A 9,640-nucleotide genomic window follows, 5' to 3' on the forward strand; every position below is an offset into this window, starting at 1 on the left:
ATCACACAGTTCCTGGAGTCATGCCTTGTCCATAATAAACACTCAGGAAACATTAGGTGAATCGAATTAACCAGACAGTACTTCAGTGACCATCCACAGTTGCAGGGAAAGAAACACTCTAGTAAAACAACAGTTTACCATTTCTCATGACTCTATGGGTTGGCTGGGCAGTTCTCTGTGATTCTGCATTTCTGCCAAGGTGCTGTGATGGCTAGGCAGGCACGGCCACACCTCATCATTCATCTCCTGGGATCCAAGCGGGGATGGTGGCCACGGACTGTGGTTTTCTCTCCCCTGGACTACTGAGCTTCCTTAAAGCAGAATGGCTAAATTCAAAGTTCTGCTTGTCATATGGTATCTGAGGCCGTGCTGGCCAATGCTAGTCACTTAGCTAAGTCCAGATGGTATTGGGAGACTCCACAAGATAGCTGGGAGGTCTCTTCACTGGAGACTCCCCAGATGGTACCCCTTGATCGCTGTGGAGGCATTCATTCTCCAACACGTCCCTCATTCCAGGTCACTGCAGAGTGGTCATCAGGTTAACAGGCACCATTCATGTCAGCACACACCTTGGCTCCATCATCAGTAGCCTCGTCTGGGTGGAATACACAGCCTCCTTCTCATTTAGCTCAATAGCCATAAACCATCACATTTACATGGTCCTCTGAGGAACCCCCAAATCTCCATCTACTCACCCTCATTTTTATGTGCATGGAGGTCAGGAAAGAGGCTGTTGCTCTGCCCTGTTTTACAAATGGAGTTTAGACCATCACTGGGGGGTATCTCTATTCCACTGTTAGGCAAAGAAGAGTTGTCATCTTTCTTAAACCCTCTTAGTATGCGGACTGTCAGTTACTGACAAACTGCGAATAAGAGGGGTGGAATAAACTTAGGGGAAAACACTAAAAACTAATGTACTCTTAGCACTAAGACTATTTTGGAATTAAAGGACATACAATCTAATATGGCTTCCCTGGTGACTCAGACAGTAAAGAATCTGCCTACAATGCAGGAGACCCAGGTTTGATCCCTGGGCTGGGATCTATGAGCTGGGCCACCAGCTAGTATGGCAAGTAGATGGAGCACCAGTGTATCTAACGTCTTCTCATTTAGCTCTGAAGCCAGCTCCAGCCAAAAAACACTCAAGTGCTCCCTCTAGGTTTTTATTTCACAAGGGGCAGACAAGGTCCCATCCACAATGACAGAAGTGTTGTTTTCCCAGAGCAAAACTAGACTGTGCTCTCTCCCAGAGAGGAAGAATGCTTGTCTGGCTCTGTGTGCATCTCCTTAGACTCAGGAGGAGAGCAGCTTCTAGTATTGCTGGTCAGGAAGCAGATGGAAAAGTGGTCCCTTTCCTCTGGACGCTGGGACTCCCTCGAGTCCTCTTCCTTGCCCCTCTTTCCCACTGCAGGATACACTAGGGGAAACGAGAATTGTGGGCATCAAACCGGAGCTTCCAGGGTGAGGAGGGCACTTCAGAATCTCCTTCTCCTTTGGGAAAGAGTGGAATTTCCTGAGGGAGAGGCTGAAGGCATCAGGCTGAGCTATGGAAGGACAGAGCTGTAGAAAAAGCAAGTGATGTTGAGGAGAGAGAGAGAGCCATGAGAAGCACCCTCTTTTCCAAACCTAATGGGTGTGGGACCCTCCTCTCCTACAGTGCAAGAGGACACCTATGTTGGACCAAGTCATAACATCTGCTTGGAGATCTGACTGTCTCTTCGGTAGAGAATGTTGAGTTCCCACCACCGCAGTGGCTGGGTGTGGAGATCAGGGTGTACTGGGGACAGCAGGTCTGTGCCACGGAGACTAGGAAAGCTGGGGGGTACCCAGAAAAGGAAGGGCAAAATCATATTCCTCTCCTAGATAAGATTCCAGGGTGCTGGGGGCTACTTCATTCGAGGAACCCATATAAATGCCATCATGCAAATTTAGAAAAAGATGTTCAGGATGGGGAGGTCACAGATATCTGGGCGGATGACAGCTGTAGAAGTGGAGGGGCAGGAGCCCAGATACTCTTTCCCCTTAATGGAGCAACTTCTGTAACCCCGCCTCCTGATTGTTCCCCGTATGTGACAAGGTAAACACTAGAGTCAGAAAATGAGGGAATTTGTCATAACCTGGTTGTAAGAATCTTAGTTACATTCTTGAGAGCTTCCTGCAGGTCATGCCCTGAACTAGTACTTCCCTTTTGCTGCCTCCTTCAACCCTCCCCAAAAGCATGTTGTCCACATCATCTGCTCCTCTGCCAGGAGGCTTCTGAGGCATCTAGAGTTGTGACCTGTCCCAGAACAAACAGCTGGTAACCAGCAGAGCCCCTGCTTACCAGCTTTTCTCTCTGGACCTCAGCCACCTGTCTGTCTCCCTACTTAACGTTTGGAAGACTGGCTCCTCTGACCAAATTGGTACAAAAGGTTTTGCCTGTTTTCTGTTATTTGTTTTAAATTTCACCAGTTCTCATCAAACTGCCTGCATATTCACATAAGGTCAGAGTCCCAGGAAGTGGTGGATCAGAAAAGTTCTGCCTCCCAAGCCTGGGCTCCTCTTGCAGCATCACCCCTGGGTTTCTCTGCTCCTGCCCGAATCTGGTGAACTTAGCCAACGCCACCCATCTGGTGTTCCCGGTGGGACAGAGCTTGATCCAAGATGCTTTGTGTCAGCTGGACACACAGGGCATCATGGCTCCAGGGACTCTGCAGACAGACCCCCATCTACTTTTCTGCTCCTCCATTCAAGTGAAAACTTTTGGTGATCAATCTCAAGTACAGCTGCTCCTTCCATATCCTTCCCAGCAAAGAAATAATCATGGAGCCATTCCATTTTATAGTCTCTCATCTTCCCTCTTAAGAGTCCCCTCTGTGTGTGTGTATGTTTAGTTTTAGTTAATATTTTATTTTTATCAGTTTTGATCATTAACATTGTGATTTATCAAATATGCAGTCTTCAGCGTTTGAGAACTCTATAAATATGTATTATTTTGCCTTTATTAAATTAAAGCTCTTGGGAGATTTCCCACTGCAGGAGCTGGGTGTGCCTTCTTCAAGTTTTGTTATTCATCTGTCTGTGGAATAAACCATCTCAGAAGCAGGAAGTGCGTATACATGTGGGTCTGTTGAGATGTATGTGTGTATGTAGCCTTTATTCATGAATTTACCATATTGTTGATTGTTTATGTTCATGCTACTCTCAATGAACAGCTTATATAGACAGTAAGTTGGTACAAAGAGTGATGTGCATGTTCAGTTGCTTTCGTCGTGTCCAACTCTTTGCATCCCAATGGACTGTAGCCTGCCAGACTCCTCTGTCCCTGGGATTCTCCAGGCAAGAATACTAGAGTGAGTTGCCATGCCCTCCTCCAAGGAATCTCCCCGACCTAAGGATTGAACTTGCATCTCCTGCACCACAGGCAGATTCTTTACTGCTGAGCCACCTGGGAAGCTCCACATATGTGTCAATAATTCCCTTCCACTGAGAGTGCAAACTGATGAGTCCGATCGTCTTTCACACAGGTGGTTCTCTCTTCCCACCTTGAGGCCGTGCAGCCGCCTGCGTCCTCCACTGCGTACACACAGTCATGGCGGCCCCTCAGGGTAGAGCAGAGACCTGCCAGGTGCATTCCGTGACAGAGCTACAGCCACCAGGGGGAAGGACAATGCGACAGAGACACTACGTGCTTCTTGAGAAGTTCAGATGCGTCTACCTAGGTGCGCTTTCAAATTCAGATTATAGACAAAAGAAACCAAAAGCACTGTGTTTTTAAAAAACAAATCTGGTCAGGATGATTTATGTGTAACATTATGTCATTTAATGAGGTGCAATGTTATACAAATGCTAATTTTAAAGAAAGAAAATGTTCATTCCCCACATTAGAAGTTTTGACAAGTTTTCACAGCCTCTGAAAAGTGGGGGTTTGGTCTGGGAGAAGGCAGTGAGCTGACCACATGAAGTTCAAGGGTAGTAGGAACTGTAGCCACTGCGGTGGAAGGCCTTGGAAGGGTTGCTTGATTTAGCAAATAAATATGCAGGTTATTGTTGTTCAGTCACCCAGTCGTGTCCAACTCTTTGCAGCCCTATGAACTACAGCGCGCCAGGCTTCCCTGTCCCTCACCATCTCCCAAAGTTTGCCCAAGTTCATGTCCACTGCATCGGTGATGCCATCCAGGCAAATACACAGGACACTGAGTTAAATGTGAATTTCCAATAAACAACACATTTTTTAATGAGTATATCCCATATCACATTTGGGATGTACTTATAGTAGAAAAAAGTTATAGTTAATTAGAAATTCAAATGTAAGTTAGTATTGTATTTTGTATAGCAACCCTACTAGGAAGCTCCCCCACCTCAATCCCCTCACCACCACCACCACCGCCCGCAGCCACTCTAGCCTATGATTAAGAGAAAAAAAGACAAGAAAGAGGTGAATAATGGAGGAATGCAGAGAATTTGATGTCTGCTCCCTGAAGAGCTGAAGGTAAGGAGTTAAGGGGGTATGATGTTCAAGCTGCCTTAGATAAAAATACGACTCAGAAATGAGTCAAGTCTGAGTTCAGTGGACTTTCCAGCACAAAATATAGTTCTGATTAAACTGAAAGCTCTGTTCTTAAGGTAATACCAGAATTCCATGGAATGGTGATTGGAAGCCATTCCATTTAGGCAAGATGTTCCCCAGTTCCCTAGCTCCACCCTTCTTCCCACGCTGTCTCCCTCTCTCTTCCTTCCTTCCTCCTTCCTCTTTGTTTTCTCTTTCTTTCCTTTTCCCACTTTCTTTCACTGAATAAATATGCATTGCTGCATGCTAAGCAAATCCTCAAAATGTTCATATTTTCACTCTTACCCAATTGGCATCTTTCTTTGAATCCTTAAAAATAGAGAATCACATAAACAAACTTCTAGGCATCCCATAGACCCAGGAAAGAAGTGCTTAGAAACAAAGTTGCCAGTTTTGTCCACTCATGTCAACCTGGAGCAAGCTGTAAGCTTCCTGCAGCCATCCACTGGCACTCCCAAGCCAGAGAAGAGCAGATGCAATTTCTTTAAAAGTAAAACTCCAAAATGGGCTAAGCTGGAAACATCGCAACAAAAAAGAAGAGTGACAACCAGGGTCAAAAAAGAAGCAAAACATCAAAGACAAGGAACTATAGGTTGTCTTTATAATTCATTCTTATGCTGATACACCTTCAGAAAGTGTTTCCAGTCAACTCCATATCATTGCTGGCCATAAGAAAATTAGAAGAGACACATAGAAGCTTGTGTCTCTATTTTTCAAAATCTCTGTCCGAATATCTGGCAGATCACTTCTGGTATCAAGACCTGCCCATGGGACACCCAGCAACAACCCAATAGGACTGATTAAATAAATGGTCTGCAAATATTTCTCAGCTAGCATTTATTGTGCAACTCTATCAACTAAGAGTTCTGAATTCCCAAATGTTTTAAGTCCCACACTTCTGACAACCTCCTCTGTAACTGTGGGTATTGGACATGGATTCTTATTTTCCATGAATTTTCTGGTTCTCCTGTTAGTACTTGCAGAGACAAATGTCAGCCACCCTCCCCAGGCTCATCCTTCCAGCCCCTCTCATTCTGTCAGGGGCTGACCCTGTGGGCAGTCTCTAATTCACAGCCTGTCTCTTTCGGCTGTTTCTGGGCTTGATCTGCCTAAGCTTTGTACTTGAGCCCATCACTCTGCATGACAGGGTGTTCCTGACAGAGCTACAGTGTCACCTTTTGTCCCTTTCTTCAAATAGAGATGAATTCTGTTATGCAATCACTGCCTGACATATAATTTGTTCTTGCTGTGATCTGGTTGACAATTGTATTAATACATTAAAAGAAAGCCTCAAAGCCAACAGCACCCAAACTGAAATCCTCTTATTATTTCCCAAAGAGAGAACAAAAAATCAAAGTGTAACAGAAAATACTGGGGAGATATGGAAGACTTTCATTAGTACTGGAGGACCAGCTCAGCACTGCTAGAATTCCAGGGGCTATAATTCAGCAACTGTATTGACAGGTTCTTTTTGGCCCATTTTCATGGCCATTGTGACTGTCTCCTTTGTATTTTGTGTGGAACTTCTCTTGAGATCAGATGTCCGCCACCTTGTTCTAGTTCACCATGCCTTTTGGCTTGAAGATATATTGTGTATTTAAAGGAGACATTCAAAGTGATGCACTTGAATGACAGTTTTGTTTGCAAGGTCCTGAGGTCTGTACTGAACATGAGAACTTTACATTCTTTACACATACCTTTGGCAAAAATCTTATTTATTTCCTGGGTTAGTCATATTTGCCAATAGTCAGGATGCTTCTGAAAATGACAGAATGTTAACACAGGGAAACCCTTTAAAGATCATCTAATAACCCTTATGGCAGAAAGTGAAGAGGAACTGAAGAGCCTCTTGATGAAAGTGAAAGAGGAGAGTGAAAAAGTTGGCTTAAAGCTTAACATTCAGAAAACGAAGATCATGGCATCTGGTCCCATGACTTCATGGAAAATACATGGGGAAACAGTAGAAACAGTGTCAGACTTTATTTTGGGGGGCTCCAAAATCACTGCAGATGGTGACTGCAGCCATGAAATTAAAAGACACTTACTCCTTGGAAGAAAAGTTATGACCAACCTAGATAGCATATTCAAAAGCAGAGACATTACTTTGCCAACAAAGGTCCATCTAGTCAAGGCTATGGTTTTTCCACTGGTCATGTATGGATGTGAGAGTTGGACTGTGAAGAAAGCTAAGCGCTGAAGAATTGATGCTTTTGAACTGTGGTGTTGGAGAAGACTCTTGAGAGTCCCTTGGACTGCAAGGAGATCCAACCAGTCCATTCTAAAGGAGATCAGCCCTGGGTGTTTTTGGAAGGAATGATGCTGAAGCTGAAACTCCAGTACTTTGGCCACCTCATGCAAAGGGTTGACTCATTGGAAAAGACTCTGATGCTGGGAGGGATTGAGGGCAGTAGGAGAAGGGGACGACAGAGGATGAGATGGCTGGATGGCATCACTGACTTGATGGACGTGAGTCTGAGTGAACTCCAGTAGTTGGTGATGGACAGGGAGGCCTGGCGTGCTGCGATTCATGGGGTCGCAAAGAGTCGGACACGACTGAGCGACTGAACTGAACTGAATCAAAGTTGATTATTTTTTAGATTAGGAAATAAAAACCCAGAACAAAACAAACCGTCCAATTCCTTCTTTTTTTGTTTGTTTTCACTGAGAACTCTTATCATTCTGTACCACCTGCCTCCCACGGTGGGTGTTGTATCTCATACTTTGAACTCCTCGCAGAGACTAGCATGTATGTTGGCTATAGTCTATTGGGTACACATATATACTTGGAGCTTGTGTGTATTAGTCGCTCAGTCGTGTCTGACTCTTTGCCACCCCATGGACCCATCAGGTTCCTATCTCCATGGAATTCTCCAGGCAAGAATACTGGAGTGGGCTGCTGTCACCTTCTCCAGGGGATCTTCCCGACTCAGGGATTGAACCTAGGTCTCCTGCATTGCAGGCAGATTCTTTACTATCTGAACCACCAGGGAAGGGAAAGGAATAAAAAATCATTTATAAAACAATGGTGACTATTTGTTTCAACTTGGGTTATGAAGAATGGTTTATTATACCATCTATAATCCTCCTAAAAGCTTTATAGCATATGTAAAAAATAATGTTATGAATTCAGGAACTGTGGTTGAGAGAACTTGAAATAACTGTCCAAAGGTCACACAAGTAATCAGTCATAAAGATGGGTTTTCAGTCAATTCTTTCAACCTCAAATATGAATGCTTCTTTCACAACATCATTCTGACTTGCAAGCTCCATAGGTTTCAAAGATGCTACAGATCTCTTCAAGAAAATTAGAGATACCATGGGAATTTTTCATGTAAAGATGGGCACAATAAAGGACAGAAATGGTATAGACCTAACAGAAGCAGAGGATATTAAGAAGAGGTGGCAAGAATACACAGAAGAACTATACAAAAAAGATCTTCATGATGCAGATAACCACAATGGTGTGATCACTCAGCTAGAGCTAGACACGCTGGAATGCAAAGTCAAATGAGCCTTAAGAAGCATCATTATGAACAAAGCTAGTGGAGGTGATGGAAATCCAGTTGAGCTATTTCAAATCCTAAAAGATGATGCTGTGAAAGTGCTGCACTCAATATGCCAACAAATTTGGAAAACTCAGCAGTGGCCACAGGACTGGAAAATGTCAGTTTTCATCCCAATCCCAAAGAAAGGCAATGCCAAATAATGCTCAAACTACCACACAATTGCACTCATCTCACATACTAGTAAAGTAATGCTCAAAATTCTCCAAGCGAGGCTTCATGAACCATGAACTTCCAGATGTTCAAGCTAGATTTAGAAAAAGCAGAGGAACCAGAGATCAAGTTGCCAACATCTGTTGGATCATCAAAAAAGCAAGAGAGTTCCAGAAAAACATCTACTTATGTTTTATTGAATACACCAAAATCTTTGACAGTGTGGATCACAACAAACTGTGGAAAATTTTTTAAGAGATGGGAATACCAGACCACCTGACCTGCCTCCTGAGAAATCTGTATGCAACTCAAGAAGCAACAGTTAGAACTGGACATAAAACAACAGACTTGTTCCAAACTGGGTAAGAGTACATCAAGGCTGTATATTGTCACCCTGCTTATTTAACTTATATGCAGAGTATATCGTGAGAAATGCTGGGCTGGATGAAGCACAAGCTGGAATCAAGATCATTGGGAGAAATACCAATAACCTCAGATATGCAGATGACACCACCTTTATGGCAGAAAGGGAAGAACTAAAGTGCCTCTTGATTAAAGTGAAAGAGGAGAGTGAAAAAATTGGCTTAAAAATCAATATTCAGAAAACTAACATCACAGCATCCAGTCCCATCACTTCATGACAAGTAGATGTGGAAACAATGGAAACAGTGACCAACTTTATTTTTTTTGGACTCCAAAATCACTGCAGATGGTGATTGCAGCCATGAAATTAAAAGATGCTTGCTCCTTGGAAGAAAAGCTGTGACCAATCTAGATAGCATATTAAAAATCAGAGACATTACTTTGCCAACAAAGGTCCATCTAGTCAAACCTATGGTTTTTGCAGTAGTCATGTATGGGTGTGAGAGTTGGACTACAAAGAAAACTGAGCGCCAAATAGTTGATGCTTTTGAACTGTGGTGTTGGAGAAGACTCTTGAGAGTCCCTTGGACTCAAGGAGATCCAGCCAGTCCATCCTAAAGGAAATCAATCCTGAATATTCATTGGAAAGACTGATGCTGAAGCTGAAACTCTAATACTTTGGCCACCTGATGTGAAGCACTGACTCATTGGAAAAGACCCTGATGCTGGGAAAGATTGAAGGTGGGAGGAGAAGGGGACAACAGAAGATGAGATGGTTGGATGGCATCACTGACTCGATGGACATGAGTTTGGGTAAGCTCTGGGAATTGGTGATGGACAGGGAAGCCTGGTGTGTTGCAGTCCATGGGGTCGCAAAGAGTCAGACACAACTGAGTGACTGAAATGACTGATGAGCAATCTTGTTCAATTTGTGTCTCTCCTGATGGTTATGTGATCCAGACTCTAATACAAGCTTGAAAGAGCTGAAGACTCACATCTGTATACAGTTTCC

This window comes from Bubalus bubalis, chromosome 4 (genome assembly GCF_019923935.1).
Source record: "Bubalus bubalis isolate 160015118507 breed Murrah chromosome 4, NDDB_SH_1, whole genome shotgun sequence".
NCBI lineage: Eukaryota > Metazoa > Chordata > Mammalia > Artiodactyla > Bovidae > Bubalus > Bubalus bubalis.